Raw genomic sequence first — 19,148 nt, 5'->3', positions numbered from 1 at the left:
ATTAAAGAACTCTTTCATAAGACAAGCTTTGTGAGTTAAATCGATGTAAATTGTAAATGTGAAAGGTAATTATTTATAATTTTTTCGAAAATATTCCAGACTCAGCTACTGCCAACTGCTGGTATGGATTTAGCATCCTGAAATTTAAACAGAATAACAGTTGGCTCTTTTTTGTCAAATACTTTGTGATTATAGGAGGTGTACTATTATACTGTCAACCTAAGTTTAAGAAAAGATACACTCCTTCACCATTTTAAGTCTGTGCAAAACAGTCTTCACTTTATGCACATATAAACCTGTGAAGCATTCCCATGTTGGTTTGGGGATTTTAAACTTGGCAAATTATACATCTTCATATTTTATATCTGTCGCTGTTGGCTCCTAACTTTATGTTGAAACCACAGCGTTTTTCTGGCGCTCACATGAAGCTAATACTCTTCCACTGCTTTAAATTAGCTGCTACTTAATGATTAAGAAAGAGTGCACTAGATGGCAAATAACATTAGTAACAATAGTATTTCCAAGTCACTGTCAGCTATACAGTATGCCTCAATTTGGGGCTGTTTAAAAACCAAATATCTGACCATAATGTTGCACTCAAAAACTTCATAGCAACAGGTGAACACCCCTCATCTTTTGCTTTTGTTTGGTTTAGAAGAAACCAATAAAATCTGAAAACAAAAAGTCATTTCCCTCTGAGTTATGTAAAAAGCTTATCAGGTGTGAGCCTCTCTTTCCTGAGTTGAGTGAGGCCAGAAACCATTGCCTTCATACTTGCTGCCGCGTGTCATATTTTTAGAGATTGTTACTTATATATCCTCAGAAGTTTACTATAGAATCACTGCCAGCTCAGAAAAAAATTCAGGGTTAAGAAGTATTGGATTCCACAAAAATTTGATTTTGGACGGGAGAGTTATTCCTTTTCTTAACATCATCATGTTACCAAAATTAGGAATGTTGGACTACGTTACAGTTTTTCTGATCACAAATAGAAGAAAACGACAGAGCTGGGTAGCTTATCTTGCCTAAATTGAACAGTCCAGGATTCCTCCAAATTTAAATAGGTTTGGATATCAAAAGCGTTAGATTGGCAAAAGATGATGCTGGCACATGTTAAAGCATCTTTTGGTTTCAAAGAAAGACGCTTTCCTGACGACCTGTAGGTCCGTTGGATCTGTTCAACAGTAGCTATGCCCCGCAGCTTTTTTTGTTGATAAATGATCCGTTTCAAATAAATGTAATTGCAGCCAACTCTGTAGAAATAATTGCCTTCTAAAAAAGAGAGTTTTGGAGGGTCAAAAATACACAAACAGTATGGTAAAATAAAGTATATGCTGCTCCTTTTAATGGAAAAGATTGCTACTGGGTACCTTTGCCAAATTCAATCAGTGTGCCAAAAAGTCGAGGAATCTGGCAGATGCTATAGAGAGCAGTTCCATCTTTCATCTATATTTCGTTTCTGTATTTATCTAGCTTTAGAAAATGCTGGGAATGTCTTTTCCTTCCGACTTGGCCCTTTTGCTAAACCACAGAAATACACCGGCAGCTTCTTGTAATTGTTTGGTTACTTAAGAGTGCAGTCAATCTTTAAACTTGTGAGAAATATATTCTTTCCATTGGAAATTATGAAACACCAACAACTATTTGTTCTCATTTTCTGAAATTTATCACAGGAACAAAAAAAATCCATTATATTAATTGGCAGCTATTTGACTCACTACACAAAGGCAGAAAGCCAACTCATTATTTTTAGCCTTCAGCTGACCCAAAATAGTGTTCTCGTATAAGAAGTTATTCACAGATGCTAAATGTAAGAATTACTACTACTAATAATGGTATTTCAGACTTCATGAGTAAGTAGTTTTTGGCACTCAGAAAATATCTTGTTTTTCCCTTGAAAATAGCAATCCTGTTAAATACAAAAAGTAAACAGTGCTTGAATTAGTACGTTGGAGTTTTTAATGTACCAAAAATATGCATGCATTAATATTCCCTTCTAAGACTCCTTTTTTTTCAGTTTCTTCAGGATTAATCCATTTTTGTTATTTAAAAAAATACAAAAATCTTAGATTCTTAGGATCTTTGTTCTCTGTGTTTCCCAATCCATCGCCGTGGGGTAAGATGTCCCTCTTTGAAAGTCTTCGGAAATAAAAATACAGGAGCTAAAAAAAAGTTACATTAAAAATCAAATTAATTACATCTTATGCAGATTTCAGTCAGAACAACTATTGTCTTCAGGAGTGATGGAGCACAATGGCTTATCCTTATGGTTGACAAGTCAGGGCTTGCGGATGCTGTGTTCGTTTACCATACACTTGTGGGAAAAAGCACTTGATTGTCTACATCTTTGTTTACCCATGAGCAAAAGTAAGAGAAATATTTGTAAAGTTTATTTTATCATTCTTTATGACCCATGTTTAAATTTTGAATCCTGGCAGAGAGAGGGAATTAGAAAAGCACCCTAATGTTCCATTTACAGCAGTGAAAACCATCGTTCAGTTTGATGCCTTAGTCTGTATTTATACCTCTGCTTATTATAAGAACATAAAATATACACACTAATGACTGAAAATGCCGATATTTTCTCTAGACCCATGATCTTCTGATTGTGGAAACCTGATCAAATTTCTGTGAAAATAAATTTCTAAGGTATTTTTTCTTAGACGATCACTTGCCTAGGAAACGACTTGCCAGAATGTCAACCTGATATTTTCATTCACTCCATTTTGCATGCAGAGAAGTAAAAACAAAAACCTCCTTGGGAATTAACTGTCTTTATCAAAGAAGTGTAGAAACACTCATCTAAGATGTGTGGCCAGGATGGCCCCCACGATAGGTCTCACTGTGAGTGACCAGCATGGGACCATGTGGTCACAGGCCAGCACAGACAGGGATGGGAGCATCCTCGCTGTGACCCAGAGAGGCAGCAGAGATGCTGGTGTCTTTTACAGTGGAATTGTGTGGACAACAAATTTTCCCTCAGGATGAATATGACCTTTCTTGCATCAAAATTTGTCTTCAGTTACACTCCTACGAGTCCCAGAAATCCTCACAGTGGGCAGTTTAGGATCTGGAAAGGCAACTCAAGAGCCTGACTTAAGTGACATTCCCTGCAAAGCCAGGGAAAATCTTGATTTATATCTTTGAGGCTTAGTCGTGAACTACTGAGCTATACTCTTTAGGTTTGATGTTTATGAAATCAGTCCTCTGTGTTTCAACACCATTTCAAGTTTTTGCTCTGATAATTATTCAATTAAATTAACAATTGATTAACCAACATTATTAATCAATCAATTGATAGTAATTATTATGATTAATTAAGTCAAAACCACTAATATGGCTTAAGTGTATTTTTCATATTCCTTGAAATCCTAAAGAAATTATGTCCTACCATAAAACTAATGATTTGAGAGTGAACCATAAAGGTAAGAACCCTGCAGCTCATAGGCCCTAAAGCTGCCACAGGCCATTTTTCAAGAATTGGAACATCAGAGGTTTCTAATGTACTTTTTATAGGATATAGCAGTGACTTGTTTGCAAATTTAGATGAGTTTTGCCAAAAATCATTTTAGATGGTATAGATACGTTTACATATTAGTATAATTTAGGAAGATGTCCCCAAACTCTCTCATTGATCAAGTTTAGAAAACTGATAAATCTTTTTTATTTAATGACGTAAAAAAGACCGGATGCAGGGAAACGAGTGTGTGTTTGGTGTTAGCAGATCTGGGTTTGGATTCTGGCCCTGAGTTCTGCTGCCAAGTCACCCAGCACCACTGGGCTCTGTGTCCTTATCTGTTCTATAAGGATGATAATATTTTCCTCAAAGAGTTCTAGGAAAGATGAAATACCTTTCTGTATACACACACACATACATGCATATGTATTCAACTGTGTATATGTACTGAATATATATACAGTTGACCCTTGAACAGCATGAGTTTGAAGTGCATGGATCCAATTTTATGCAGATTTTTCCTTCTGACTCTGCCACCACTGAGACAGCAAGACCAACCCCTCTTCCTCCTCCTCCTCTTCAGGCTACTCAATGGGAAGATGACGAGGATGAAGACCTTTATGATGATCCACTTCCACTTAGTGTGTAGTAAATGTATTTTCTCTTCCTTATGATTTTCTTTTCCTTTTTTTTTTTTTTGATGGGATTTTCACTCTTGTCACCCAGGCTGGAGTGCAGTGGTGCAATCTCAGCTCACTGCCACCCCTGCCTCCCGGGTTCAAGTGATTCTCCTGCCTCAGCCTCCCGAGGTAGCTGGGATTACCGGTGCCCGCCACCATGCCCAGCTAATTTTTGTATTTTTAGTAGAGACAGGGTTTCGCCATGTTGGACAGGCTGTTTCTTCCTTATGACTTTCTGCATAACATTTTATTCTCTGTTGAACTTCTCTTATTTTAAGAATACAGTATATAATATACATGATATACAAACTGGGTGTTAATCGACTGTTTATGTTATTGTTAAGGCTTCTGAGCAACAGTAGGCTATTAGTCATTAAGATTGGGGGCAGTCAAAAGTGATATGTGGGTTTTTGACTGTATGAGGACGTGGTGCCCTAACCCTCACATTGTTCAGAGATCAACTGTACAGAGAGAGAGAACACACCTACCTCACAGTGGGGGCATCTGAATGTTGCTGCAGCTGTTGTTGTTGTTATAGGAGTAGAATTGTCAAGTTCAGGCTACAGGTGTGAGATGGGTGACTTTCTAAGTTGCTCCTTCTCACATCTCACCTGCCTGGATTAACGTCCCGTTCGTGTACATTGAACCAACTCAGACAGCAGGTATTCAGTCCTCGGCCTCTCTGTCTTCCACTATAGACAGAATTGGAGGTGCTGGCTTCAGCAGCCCATCTCCTCAGGGCCAAGAAGCCATGTAGATGGGTCCTGTGTCCGTGGCATGATCTGACGCTCCTCCAAGGGCCTGCTGGTGGGACTGTGCCGGCCTTGAGCGTGGTTTTGTTCTCTGTGGCTCGGCCAGGACGCAGGGACACGCGATGTCAAGTACGGATGTGCTGGTACAGCAACCCTTGTGCCTTAGGTTGTGTGTTCTGTCAGGCCTGGGTGACCTTGTGAAAACTCAGAGCCACATCACAAGGTCACTGACAGTGTAAAGCTGCACAATATAGGATGGCTCAGGTTTCCATCCACAACTACAGAAAAACTTTCCATTAAAATCGGAGCTTTCAGGCAATTTCTTTGGAGACTCTACGACTTAGATAGGTGTCTTCTGCATGCAGAATTTGGGCTGTTGGTAAACAAGGACATCTGTGAATTAAATGAGAGAATCACTAAGAAACCTCAGCTTGTATCTACCCTAATCAAGCCTTCTCTGTAATAGCCTTTTCTGCAAGCATATACCCATAAATCTGTCACTGCTCTTTTGAAAACATTAGCATGGCTTCCCTTTGCTTTAAACAAGCCCTTTCATGATCTGCCCCCTGCCTGCCTCTCCATCGTTATCTCACTCCTTGCCCCCACCATCCTTCCTCGTAGCACAGTCCCCTGGATGTCCACCAACCTTCATCCTCCCCTCTTTGATGATAGCACATGGCAGCCAGCCAGAGAAGATGCTTCTCAGCTTCCCTTGAGTCTTGGTGTGGCCGTGTGATGATGAGGTTATCACCAGTGGGAAGTGAGAAGTGATGCATGCTGTTTGTGTTTCTTGCCCTATGTAAGGGATGCCTGTGGCGTCACGGATTCTATCTCTATTCCAGAAGGCCAAGGGATAGCGCCTTTGGAGCAGCTTTGGACTCATTGAGATTGGCCAACACAATGAAAGTGGCAGAGCGATGCTACCAGCCCTAGACCACATGCACGTATAATGTTACGCCAGGGAAAACAACCTCCTAGATTATTTCAATCACTAGATTTTAGAGTTTTTAGGTTAAAACAGTTTATCCTGGGCTCAAATCAATGCATTCATAGGACTTGTCTTGGCAATGATCTGCTACTTTTGTGTCCTTTGGCGGGTTGTCAGTGACATGCCAGGATGTCCAAGCTGGAGAGCAGAGCAGGGCCTGGATGTCACTCACCTTCTGGCCAGCACCTTGATGCTGCACACACTGCAAATCCCTGTAAGGTGGCGCCATGTGGAACCTTCACCACTGTCCTTTCTCAGCTTGGAATGTTCTCCCAACCCCCATGTTACACAGTGCTTTGTTCATAACCATCTTTCAGGTTTCAGATTCGCTCTTATTCTTCAGGGAGGTCTACCTTTACCTTGCTGTCTGTAGTCGCCCAGGACTTGCATGTCTCTTCTTCCCAATTGTAACAACATAATTGTGCATCTCAGTAAACTGCAAGACCCCTATGGAAGTCAAGCCTTTCTTGTCTACTCCTGCATTTCCAGGAACTAGTTCAGTGCCTGCCACGGAGCAGAACATAGTAGATATTTGTTGAATGAAGCAATGAACTATTTTCCCCAATTTTTTGTCCCACACATAACCATAATATCTTAATATCAAAATACTCTTCAAATGTGAAGACAAAATAAAAAGTATTTGAGGAGAGATACATACTTACAATATTTTTCTTCTATGTAGCCACATAAGCCACAGAGTTTAAATTGTTTATTTTAATTTTTAAAGAATGCAGGGAGGGGCTGAGTTCCTACAATGCATTTTATTTCCAATGCTGTATTTTCCCTGCTGCTAGAGAAGTTTAATTTTCCTCCTTGATTTTTTTTTTTCAGTTTGTACCCTGGAAAAGTAAGGTGATAAATACAGGCAATCATTGCGAAGTATGACTATTGCCGGGTGCTAATGTTTTCAAATTGCTGATGATTTTTAGGGACACCACAAACTGGCCACACTGTCAGAAGCATTTGGCAGTCATAACTGGCAGCAATAAATCAGACTGTAAATTTAGAAAGCATGCACCGTATTTGAGAATGCACCCCAGAGTCACCTCCAAATATGTCATGGCCATATAGCTGGGGTTCAGAGTAAATTGAACTACCCTTTATTATGTATTTTGTGGTGTATGAAAAACTTCAAAAAGGCCAGGCAAGGGAAAAAGCCAATCTGTTAAGGTAACAATTTCATCACAGATTCCACCTGCCCCTGCCAAGTTGGAAAAGCCATATTGCACTGATACTTTCCTCTTATACCCTTTGACTTTACTAAAATAATTTGAAAAAAATTATTCCTATTACTTATTCTTTTCATGATAAGTAGAATAATTTTCTCAGTAGCTGCTTACGTCACAGTAAAATGATATGCTGAAAAAGAGATGTTTAGTTCTAACCCACGAGAGCTTTAGTATACCATGGGACCATGATAAATAGGATACCCATTGTGAGTGTATCCTGCTGAAATGCAACATTAAGTCCTCTTGCCATATGTGTTGAGCAATAACATTTAAGGAGAAAAATAGCATTCCTGGTCACGTGTGCTCTGGTAATTCATGAAATGTGCTAACCGGTAACACCAAAAGGAGCCCGCCAGATCATTATGTAGATTTCCGGGATGTTTTTGACAAAGTTCTATACCAAAGTAATTGAAAAGAAATGTGTGTGTGTGTGTGTGTGTCTGTGTGTGTGTGAACAACATGGGTGGGGGGAAAGTTGAGCTTGTGGATAATTAGAGAACCTGGCTGCGATACAAGGGACAAGAGAGAAAGTAGTCAGCTAGCAGCATGTGACATATTCCTCGACAGTATGCTTCTAGGGTCAGCACTAGGAATAATCTTATTGAAGAAGCTAAAGATATTTGAAAGAGAGCATGTGTGATAAAATCAAGTCTGTGTACAAGTAAGGTGTGAGAAACATCAAACCAGAGAGACCCAGAGACATTGTGTCCAAGCAAAAGAGTGACTAATAAGTTTCATCGTGTACCAGAGAATTATTCAAGGATATTTTTTAAGGATTCTGAGTTTAAATCAGTGAAAGGTTCCAAGGAGTGGTTTTTAAATCTTCTCAGCCTCATTTGTTGCTGCAGCTGAAATACGCCAAGCATCTGAACTTCAAAATACTGTTTATTGAGTTATCTCTGTGTTAGTCCCTGAAGATACAAAGATGAAAGTATGTGGTCCAGCCTTCAGGGGAAGCCCTGAATGTGCTTGACTGTGAGTCCAATATGGTGCAGGGGCAATGATGCACTGTGGGTCAAGGCAGGCACCTAGAAGGGTGACCCTCAGGTAGGTCCTGGTGCCCTCACAGACTGCATATGGCAGGGGAGAGGGGAGCCACATATACCCATGGACCCACAGGGAGGGTTTGCAGGAACAAACAGGCTCCATTGAGTGGAACAACTGCAAACATATAGGCACACAGCTGGGACTACAGAGTATGAGCATGATGGCCAAAGGGCCAGAGAGGACCAGCTATGCCTCAGAAAATGCCAACACCAGGTATCCAAGAACGAGGCCAGGCCAGCTGCCTCTGTGTGGTCACTTACGCCAAGGGAGGCCATCTGCATGGCAGATAAGGGCATGGAATCCAGGGCTTGAGTTCAAATCCTGACTTTGCCAAGATCTGCAACTTTGGGCAAGTTGCTTAATCTTTCTATGCCGTGGTTTCCTCGTCTATACATTGGAACATTAATAATAAAATTTAGCTAGGTTTGCTGAGAACTTCAAACTTCAAATTAAAAAAAAAAGTTAAAAAAAAGTTAAAAAAAATGTTTCAAATTTGAAAACATTGTAAGAACTTCAAATGAATCAGTATCTTATAAGGCACTTGGAGTAGTGCCTGATACATGGTAAGCACTCGCTGTGGAAGTGTTGTTCCTGTTATCCTCTTCCTTCTTGAAGGTTCTCTAGCCCCTCGGCCTTTCCTGGGTCTATAATGGTAGATTTGGGCAGGGGAATGTCATTTTCGGTGATGATGAAAAAATGTACAGATTTAATATTTTATAAATGTTATCTCCAATTCATAGAACATTTGAATTAGTATCAAAAAAGAACAAGGAATTGTTCTGATAAACCAGAGTCTATCAGTGTTGCAGGCCGAGGTAGCATTCTCTACAGAGGTAAGGATGCATCCAAGCACAAGGCAGATGGACTTCTGGGAGCACTGTCCCCTGGGCCACAGGCCTCCAGATCCGTCCTCATGCCTCTTCCCTCCCCTATCCACTCCTCCAGGCTAGACTGTTTTTCTCATGGTGCCTTTAACATCACATCACAGCTGATCAGCAACATCTTTACCTGATAGAACAAAGGAAAAATGACCTTTCCACCTGCCCAAGTTATCCAAAAGATATACTAGAGAAAATTACTTAAAGAATCTTGCCAGCTGTGCATTGAAGACAGCTATATTAACACAAAATAAGTATTGGCATGAATAAGCCATTTCAGTGCCCCAGATCCAAATTGATATTAAAATAAGATCAATATTGAAGGAATGACTTTATTAAATCTCCATCAGGAACTCTGGGTTGGTCCTGGAAAAGGCTTAGAGATGCAATCCACTCCAATTCTCCAGGGAGAATATTCAGACGAGTCAGTATAACATAAAAACTATGCTCTTCATGTATCATTTTAGGGGGCCCTGAAAGACCTTCCTAAATAGAACTATTTCACTGGGCTGCCTGAAATGCACATATGATATTGCCACATAATTTGAAATTTCATAAATTAAAGATTTGGCTGAAAAACTATCTTCTCTAAAATTTGTAAACATACATTTTAAATCTGGGAAGATTAAGCAAGGCTATCTATCAGCCACTTAAAACTCGGTAGGAATGTGTTTAAACTGTGCTCTTCCAAATATCGAGTTGAGACTCTCAGAACGAGAGAATGAGAGCTTTAAGGACTATGGTGCAGTGGTTTGGGGCAATTTTTAGAAGAGTAAGTGCAGATTGAGCAGATCCGTGTGGAATGAATGGAACATGAGGAGGCTACCATCATCAGGTAGGAGTGAGCAGCAAGGGGAGGTGTTATGTGGTGAGAAAGATGTTTCAGGAAACCAGGAGGTGAGGAGACCAAGGATTAGGCCCCACTCCTCTTATGAAGATGAACTGTTTTTAGAGTATCATGGAGTTGGAGAAGGTACTTCAAGGATCTCTATGGGGAACAAGAAGGAACAGCAAAGTTCCACGACCCTGTACCCTACTTTCTGTTCAGATGTTCCATTTTATCTTACATATGTATGTTCACATATATGCGGATTTCATAGAAGAATTAAGTTTTGTCTGGGGGAACAAAGAAATGGGTTCCACTGCTTACGTTTTTTTTTAAATTACTGCCTGAATACCTTGCTTAGGGCCAGTCCTGAAGCTCTGAAAACCTAAGTTGGCAAAAATCATGTAAGATGGGTTCTGAAATGAACACAGTCTTTGCCAGAGAGGAAGAAGTATTATTCTGTTCTAAAACTCATTCAGTTTCTTTCACTGAAATGTGAAGTTCTTATATAGATGAAATTGAAAAGCATCATTTTATATCATTTTAGCAAAAAGACTAAAATTAATATCTAGTTGCTTATTAAAATGTTAAGGGATTATTAGGGGACTTTTTCAGAGTGGGTGGAAACATTGCTTTGTGAAATTTTACGATAATATTTTTTAGGTTTCATTTTTAAAGGTCTTAGACAAGTCCTGTTAGAAATAAGTTATAAAAAAGAAATAACAACCACATTTGACATACGCCTTCCAAAAAACTATGTGAGACAAGGAAAACATTCCTCAAATTGGTAGCAAATGACAAGACAGACTCTTAAGATACATTTGATATCAACAGGGTGAATGGAAGGAAAGGCCAAGGAGGCCTTGAGAATGAGGTTAAGTCAACGGGAGTTTGAAAAAAGCAATTATTGGACCAAAAGAATCTTTCACTTAAGGTTGTTTCCCAAGAAATTAGTCATTTATTTTCATCTTTATGAGTTTAGTTCCGATTTAGTAGGAGCAGGGAAAGCTATTTGACATCAAAGAAGAAAAATTGTGCTCTTCTTTCCAGCCTTGTACTTTATTTTTTCTATATTAATCTGCTTTTGAAAGCTGAACCAAAATCCAAATAAAATTAGGAAAATGGCTTAACAAAAGGAATTTGTTTCTTCTTTTTTTTCTTTTTAATTCTTTGGCTTCATCTCTTCTGGATAATATCTATTCTAATTTTATCCACAGGAGGGATGAATTCTATATCCAATCATGTATTTTAAATACTGGCTTGTCTTTGGTTTCGAATTTCTTCTAATAATGTGCCCATTTTGGAAGACAGATAAATATAAAGGCAAACATAACATTAAGAACTTATACTTTTTCTAATGTTAAGGAATACTGTGGAACTAATTATTCATTTTTAATATGGGTATAATTTAGATAATTCTCGGTTTGGCTTTTTTCTTATATTAAACAATTTTGAATTTTTCTTACTTGGTAAGATTTGACAGTTTTGCATCAGATTACAAAAATTCTTAGCATTTCCTAGAGTAAAGTTATAAACCAAAACAAAATTATTTCATGGAAAGCTTCTTTATATAATTAAGGTAATTGTTTTCTAATAAATCGTGCATATCTTTTATTGCTTTAAAAATATTTCCATGTTAAATTATGAACGTAACCGTATGTCTGCATTAAGTAGGGATATTACTCAGATGGACTTGCCTTTGATATTTAAAAAAATGAAGTAAAAGCCAAAAATACCTCAACTTCCTGTTGCACACCTACTAACTTACCTGTAGTTACCTTCAGTCTAATCATCTTACTTCTGGTTTTTGTGTATTCATTCTCGCGGCTTTTCCCATCCTCCGTAATGGTGATCTCATTTTGACTTCTCCAGAAGCTGGAAGTCCTGACACTGACTATTCCCTCTCACTTCTGCATATTTAGTCTTAATCTTCCTTTACCTACTTGCTCATCTCCTAACTCCCTATCAATTGATCACATCCACTGCGGAAATCATCATATCAGGGAAGTAGCATTCTCTCAAGAGCCTCCTTGCCCCAGCTGCTCCTAGCTCTTCAGCTCACTGTCTTCTGACTTTTGCCTTAGAAACTTCAGAGACTTCCCTATCAATGATCCCTAGGATTTTCAAATGTCAGAATCCAAGGGACTCTTTTCATCTTTCGAGGAATTTAACCTCCCTGAGGCATAGTATAATATTGACATCCCCGTTTCCTTAAAGTGTCGCCCTTCACTGGTTTCTATGATTTAATGGCCTCCTGGTCCTCCCCTTCCTCTTTGATGACTCCTTATCTCCTCTGCATCTCCTTCTGGCCAAACCACTTGCTAGAACTTTTAAAGTAGCACAGGTAATATATAGTCACAGAAAAAAGAATAGAAGCTAAAGATGAACAGAAGGGGACAATATCAAAATATCAACTGGAGCCTGATGAAGACCTCTGTGAACCTTTCTGGGGAATTAAAATTTGACACTGGGGAGCCATTAAAATATTTTGAGTTGGAGAATCAGTGGGTCCCACTAGCCCTTCAGAAGTTACTCTGGTTTAAGAATGGATGGGAACAGCCCTGGGAGATGAGTTAGGCAGTCGTTCAGGGAGAGAGAATGGTGATTGCAACTAAAATGATATCCCTGGAGATGAAGAGAAATGGGTGGATTCAAGAGATAATTGACAAGTAAAAACAACAGGAGTTTGTGACTTTTTGGATGTGATGTCTGGGGAGGAGGGCAGAGTGATGATGTCTAAATGTCTGGCTTGGACAACAGAATTTAAGGAGGAGAGAAGAAATCTGCCTGTGGGGGGAAGTGAGAGCTCATTTGGGACACAATGGCTTTGAACATCTTGGAAAACAAAGCAGAGACATGGAAAAAATATATATATTTTTATATATATATTATATAAAAATATATATATTTATATATATATAATATAAAAAATATATATAATGTATATATAATACATATATAGTGTGTGTGTGTGTGTCTGCTATGTATATATGTCCTTAAAGACACAGATTTGAGAGCAGTAGTTAATGAATAATGAGAGTGAATGACATTTCCTTTGGAGGGTGTATAGACAAAAAATGAGGTTGAAGGACATACCATGATGTCCTGAATCATATCATAATGGGTTAAGAAAGGGGTTCCTGGAAAGAAGAAATTAAATATTAAGGAGGTGAAAATACAAACAAACAATAAGGGAAGTGTTATTTTCACAAAGCCAAGAGAAGAGAATATTTTAAGCACAAGAGCATGACCAATGGGACAAGTGTTATTGAAAAGTAATGTAAGACAAGAACCAAAAGTGTCCCCTGGATGCATAGCAAAGCGATTATGAATGACCTTGAATAAGAAGTGAGGAAGTAGGGGCAGCAAGTGGAGGTCACCCTTGGAAAAGTTTGGCTGAGAAGGAGAGTGAGGATGCTAGGTGGAAAGTGCTAGCTGGAGAGTGAGGATGCTAGCTGGAAGGGGAGGTAAAGGAGGTCTTGGTGGTTTTCCATTGTTTGTTTCTGTTCTGAGATAGCAGATATGTTTAAATGTTAATTGGCAACAGCTGGAAGGAGGGTGAAAGAGGCAGTGAAAATACCGGAAAGAGGGGGGCTAATGGTGCAGTCAGCTTCCAGAGGATGTGGAGAGGAAGGCAGGAGGATGCAGAGCACGAGGGCAAGGAGATGAGCCTGGGCAGGAGGAGACACCTCTTCCACATGACAGATGGGAGGAGGAAAGGACGGGTGCACTTGCAGCGGGAATCTGTGTGTGTGGTGGCAGTGAGTTGGGCCACTTCCCTTTTCGTGATTTCTATTTTCCTCACCAAGTAGGAGGCAAAGACATATGCTTGAGAGTGAGGGAACTGAAGTGGTGGGTTAGGTAATTTGAGGAGAGTGGAGCCGGTTTTAAATAGCTGCTGTGGAGAAAGTTGATGAGAGAGACACCTGGATGGATGACCGGGCAACACGGAGAGCCGATGGAAATTAGAGATCATAATGTGTGTGCCATTGCTGCAATGGATGCACATGATCTGGAAGCCTGGTTGAGAGCCAGGATTTCAATTTGTAATATCACTATAGGAGAAGAATGATAGAGAACAGAGAGTCAAACCTGGTGACAGAAAAGCAGGTGACATGGTGGACCAGAGCAGGGAGACTGCACTGGTAGATCAGTGCCTCTTGATTTTCTTGATCCCATTCTGCATCCTCCAGAACGTGGAATTTCTGATAGACAGCAACGAGAGGCAGAGATGAAGCAGTCACTGGTATTACTAAGGTCGGGGTATGACCATAAGAATGGTTGATTAATTAATGTGGAATTGAAGTGAAGATCAATGGAGTTGAGGAGGTCACGGTCTGATGTTAGAGGCGAGGTGCTTGGAGGAAAATGTTTTTGTCTTGTTTGTTTTCTATGAGGATGAGGTATCATTTTCAGTCATGATTTTATTCATATATTAGAAAAACAGATTCAGTAGCTCAGGTGTTAACAAGGGCTACTATTCCACTTACTGTGTAGGAAACATTGGCTCAAGGCTCCTTCTGCTTTCCATGCCCTAGGCAAAGTCTAATTTGTAAAGGATTCCAAATATTGCCACAGACATCTCCAGCTTCTGATAACCTGATCCATGCTATGGATTGTCTTGTTCCTGTACACCTGTTGTCCCTATCCTATGTGGAGCTGACCTAGATTTGGAACTCAACCCTTTTTACCTGTCCTCCTCATTAACAGCTTAGTCATGAAGACAACAACCAAACCAAAACATTTTCATAAGGTCATTGTGTACAAAGCAGAAGTAGTCAAAGTTTCGGAGTGATGGAAGGACATATACATTGCAGCAATTCCAGCAACTTCTGACTTGAATATTAGGCATGTCAGTTCTTAAAAAGACTCATGGCCATCTCTAAAGGAGGCTACCATTCTCCCAGATCACTAAGTTGTCTTTTCTCTTCTCTGCTGTCTCCCCTTGAAAGGAAAGAAAGGTTTTATTGCATTCTGAATGTGAGCATTTTTGTTTTCGCTAGGCTGCACCTTTAAAGTCAGCTCCAGATCTTTTTGCGTATTGAAAACTTGACCTAATCATTAAATTCAGTTCAAGAGATGGTAGTGGCTCAGACCAGTGATGGTAATGGGAAGATGTCAGGACAGATTCTGGGTTTATTTTGAAGGTAGAGCCAACAAATTTTGTTCGTGGCTTGGATAAGGGCTATGAGAGAAAGACAGGAGTCAAGGATACACCAAGATTTTCATCCCAAGCAACTAGAGAGATGAGTTGGCATCAGCTGAGTAGGGGAGGCTGTGGGAAATAAGGTTGGAAATGGGAGGATTAGGAGTTCAGCTCTGTCCCTTTTGAGGTGCCATTTTTATATCCAAGTGGAGATGTCAAGTAGGAAGCTGAATAGTCTAGAGTTCAGGTCAGGGCTGGAGACTTAAAATTCTGGAGAAATGACAGTGAAATCCAGCTTGTTCCACTCGTTAACCATTTTATACATACAACCTTTCCCCAAGAAATCTATTTCCAAATAGTCTCTCAGAAAATGGATCTAACAACAGAATACAGACAGCCAACAGACTTTCAATCTCATGCCAATGGGAGAGAACCCAAGTTAAATGCAGGCACTATATTCAGAGTTTATATCAAGAGGGCAATTTTCTTAAAGTCTGGAGGAAACCTATGGATTGTTTCAAATAAAGAGATCTATGGATCGTTCCAGATAATTTAATTCATGTCTTTGCTTACCTGTGGGGTTTTAGTCCATTTTCTGTTGCTATAACAGAATATAGACTGGGTAATTTATGAGGAAAAAAAATTATTTCTCACAGTTCTAGAGGCTGGGAAGTTCAAGACCATGGCACCAGCATCTGTCAAGGGTCATTCCATGGCAGAAGGGCAGTAGGTGGAAACAAGTACATGAGACAGAGAGCAGATGGGGGCCAAACTTACCCATTTATTAGGAGCCCAACTGCCCTGTAACAGCATTAATCCATTCATAAGGGCAGAGCCCTCAGGTCTTATTCACTTCATACTGTTACAATGGCAATTAAGTTTCAGCATGAGTTTAGAAGGGGACAAACATTGAATCCATAGCAGGATTTGATGTTCTCCTAGACTAGAGACTGATACAGAATAAAACAGTAATTTGAATAAGAACTTATTGATCTATTTTTATGAACATAGAGATGTGTTAGTTCTAATGCCTTGACTTTTGTTTTTGACCATCTAACAGGACACCATGAACCTTATGTTAATGTATTAATTTTCAATGTAACTAGATTAAAATTGCTTATTGATCAATCCAACAGGAACTGTAGCAGAGAAAATGAGCTAACAGTAAATATTAATGCCTCTGGTCAACAACAATCTCCAAGTCAAGATAACAGGAGTAATAATAATAACAACTATAATTTAGGGGCACATAGCATGAGCACTTTACATTAAGTTTCCCATTTAATCCCACATCTATCTTATTAGGAAAGTACTATTAAAAATCCTAATTTTACTGATAAGAAAACTAAGGTTTAGAGAGAGTTACCTCAGGTCACATACAGTTAGGAGGATGTGAAGTCAGGATTCAAATTCAGACTGTCTGAACTCAAAGCATAAACTCATAGTCACTTTACTGCATAATCTATGGGAATATTTTTTTTCCAGAGAATTGCCGTCTACACTTTGATCTAACCAATAGCAAAATGCAATTCTAAACAATCTTATCCACATAGATCTTTTTAATCCATACTTATCCTATTATTTCTTTAGCATTCTTATGTAGGAAGCCCCTGTGTGTGCCAATATTCTTTATATTTAATAGGAATAAAAATCCAAGAGCAACTTGAGGCCATTCCAGATGACACCATGAGCTTCTGCCCTGGGCAGGCAGAAACTTATCACTTCCTTTTCCTCTGATACAGGGTGCTGAGCAATGTCCCACAATTCCCTGACCCAGCCAGTCATCAAGTCATTCTCCATTTCTAGCACTTTTAGAAGAAAGTCAATAGGGCTCTCTCTATTATACATCCCATTTCTACTCCCAATACTATAGACCCAATGTACAAGTCTCCTGTCTGTCTGTTTGGGCATGAAAGCTCTCTAGTGGAAAGGTCGTGAAGAAACATGGAAGAAAACCCATAGGATAAACTTACGAATGTCCACCCAGAAGGAGCACTGGATCCAATAAGCAGATCCAAGTTTTGCAGACATGGACCTCAGATCACACACACACCTATCACCTTGAGGAGGACAGAAACCAATAAAGGCAAGCCCCTTGACTCCCTTCACTGACCAAATAGAACCAAAGGTTTTGCTCCAACCAGCAAATGTTGAATATGTTTTGAGGCCCCCGGCTTTGGTGAGTTGTCATATGAAATGAATTACTGAGTCTCAGAGTCTGGATGTGCAAGAAACTGCGGTGGAGCCTCTGTTGGAAGAGCAGCAGAACCCCAGCCAACTCAAATAGTTGGGAAGCCATTCCATAGGCAGACACAGTCCAAAGGCATTTCTTGTTACTGGGTTGTGCATGAGTGCTACAACGTCACTGCAATGCCTTGTAAACAGGAGAATGTCAGAAGGGTTCCCAGTTCAAATCAGCTCTGGGCACTTAAGATCTTTTGGGAAAAGCCCTAAGCCTGGTATGCATTCCAGAGCTCATCCGGCTCTAATTAAAACTCCTAATTCCAGGCTGTGTTCACCCAAACAATGTCAAGTCAAACCACAAGAAAATCTGTTATCACTCAAATTGGTACATACTTTTCACACAACTGAAATATTATATAAAATCATAAACTGTTACATGAAAATGTAAAAATTGAATGCAGACCCAATTCCCATGCTACCTTTGTCACACCTTCCAGGAGATGTGAACTGTGGGTCACAGCTGCATGCCGAGGGCATGAACCTTAAGATCAAAGCCTTTTACACCAGAGGAAGCATTGGTGTTAACCCAATCTACAAACCAGTCCTTGTGCCTGTCCCCACGTTCTTGTTCACTCCAATGTTGTAAAAACTTATTTGTTTGAATGATGTTTTAAAGTGCTCTGTGCAGTTAGGTTTTCAAAAGCGTGGGGGCTAGTTTTCCTTCAGTGTATATATGAAACTCCCAATAAATTTAAAGTCCTTAGGTGTGTTTTGGGAGAGGCGGAGGATTAAAAAGAGAAAAGTTTGAAAGGAACAAGGACTTCAAAAAGGTAAGCCCCTTAGAATATTTAAAAATGTCTTTATAGTTGGAAAGAAAGTCTGTAGATAAAAAAAAAAATAGATACCAAAAAAGTGTATACCAATTTCTACTCACTTGTACCAAATTTGTATTTCACTTTCCTGAGAAAACTATTCATTTTATGTAATTATGACAAAAAGATTAGAAACCGCCCTCACCTTGCTCCATGTGTTAGTGATTTGAAAACATGCACTGCACTTTCATTTCTGTTAGCTGCACATCAAATTCAGGATTTTGTACCAACTTTCTGTTATGCGAGTATTTGTTAGTTTTAAAGGAACTAGTGCCTTAGTTTAAAGAAATTAGTGCCTTAGTCTTCTTGTGAGGCTCATAGGAAAGTGAAAACATATTCCTGAGCCCAATTCAAAACCAAGACACATATATGCTACATATTTTTCAGATGGTGGTTTGGGACAGTAGCATAACCTTATTCAATTTGTAAAACACCTTTAGATGCATAGCCTCTGGGTGTATAACAAAGCAATGAGTAACAGTTATTGAAAATAAAGTAAAACTCGGGAAAAACAATACAGTTAGTTAGCAGCAAAACTCAAAGAGGGTCCTGGGGGTACTTCTCAAATATCCAGGCCCTGAGCACACAGAAAATTCTAGACTTCCAATTCTACACCCTTGATTGAGACTGTACTTAGCTAAGTAAAATGGACAGAGCAGGCTAAAATCAGCAGTAAAGAATAAATCATGGTTCTTCAAAATAGTGGGATGCTGGCTGGGCACGGTGGCTCACGCCTATAATCCCAGCACTTTGGGAGGCCGAGGTGGGCAGATCACTTAAGATCAGGAGTTTGAAACCAGCCTGACCAACATGGTAAAACCCTGTCTCTGCTAAAAATACAAAATTAGCCGGTGTGGTGGTGTATGCCTGTAATCCTAGATACTCAGAGACTGAGGCAGGAGAATGGCTTGAATCCGTGAGTCGGAGGTTGGAGGTTGCAGTGAGCCGAGATCACACCATTACACTCTACCCTGGGCAACAAGAAGAAAACTGCGTCAAACAAAAAAAAAAAAAAAAAAAAAAGAGTTGCTTGGCTTCATTGGTTTAATTGTTAAGCTAAAATTTAACCAACCAGCATATGGGATATAG

The 19,148-nt window shown here is 39.5% G+C and overlaps 1 protein-coding gene and 1 long non-coding RNA gene across 8 annotated transcripts in view; one reads left to right on the top strand and one right to left on the bottom strand.

Annotated features, from left to right (window-relative positions):
* The window catches only part of ODAD2 (outer dynein arm docking complex subunit 2), a 196,589-nt gene that overhangs the window by 168,864 nt on the left and 8,577 nt on the right, over positions 1-19,148 (top strand). The window lies entirely within an intron of this gene.
* LOC134762034 (uncharacterized) lies at positions 183-5,225 on the bottom strand. Its single transcript, XR_010141486.1, has 2 exons — positions 4,626-5,225; positions 183-2,162 (listed from the first exon to the last, which is right to left on the bottom strand). It is a non-coding gene; the product is annotated as an uncharacterized LOC134762034 (long non-coding RNA).

Source organism: Pongo abelii, chromosome 8 (assembly GCF_028885655.2).
Source record: "Pongo abelii isolate AG06213 chromosome 8, NHGRI_mPonAbe1-v2.0_pri, whole genome shotgun sequence".
Taxonomy (NCBI): Eukaryota; Metazoa; Chordata; class Mammalia; order Primates; family Hominidae; genus Pongo; species Pongo abelii.
This window is presented reverse-complemented; position numbering and strand designations above follow the sequence as displayed.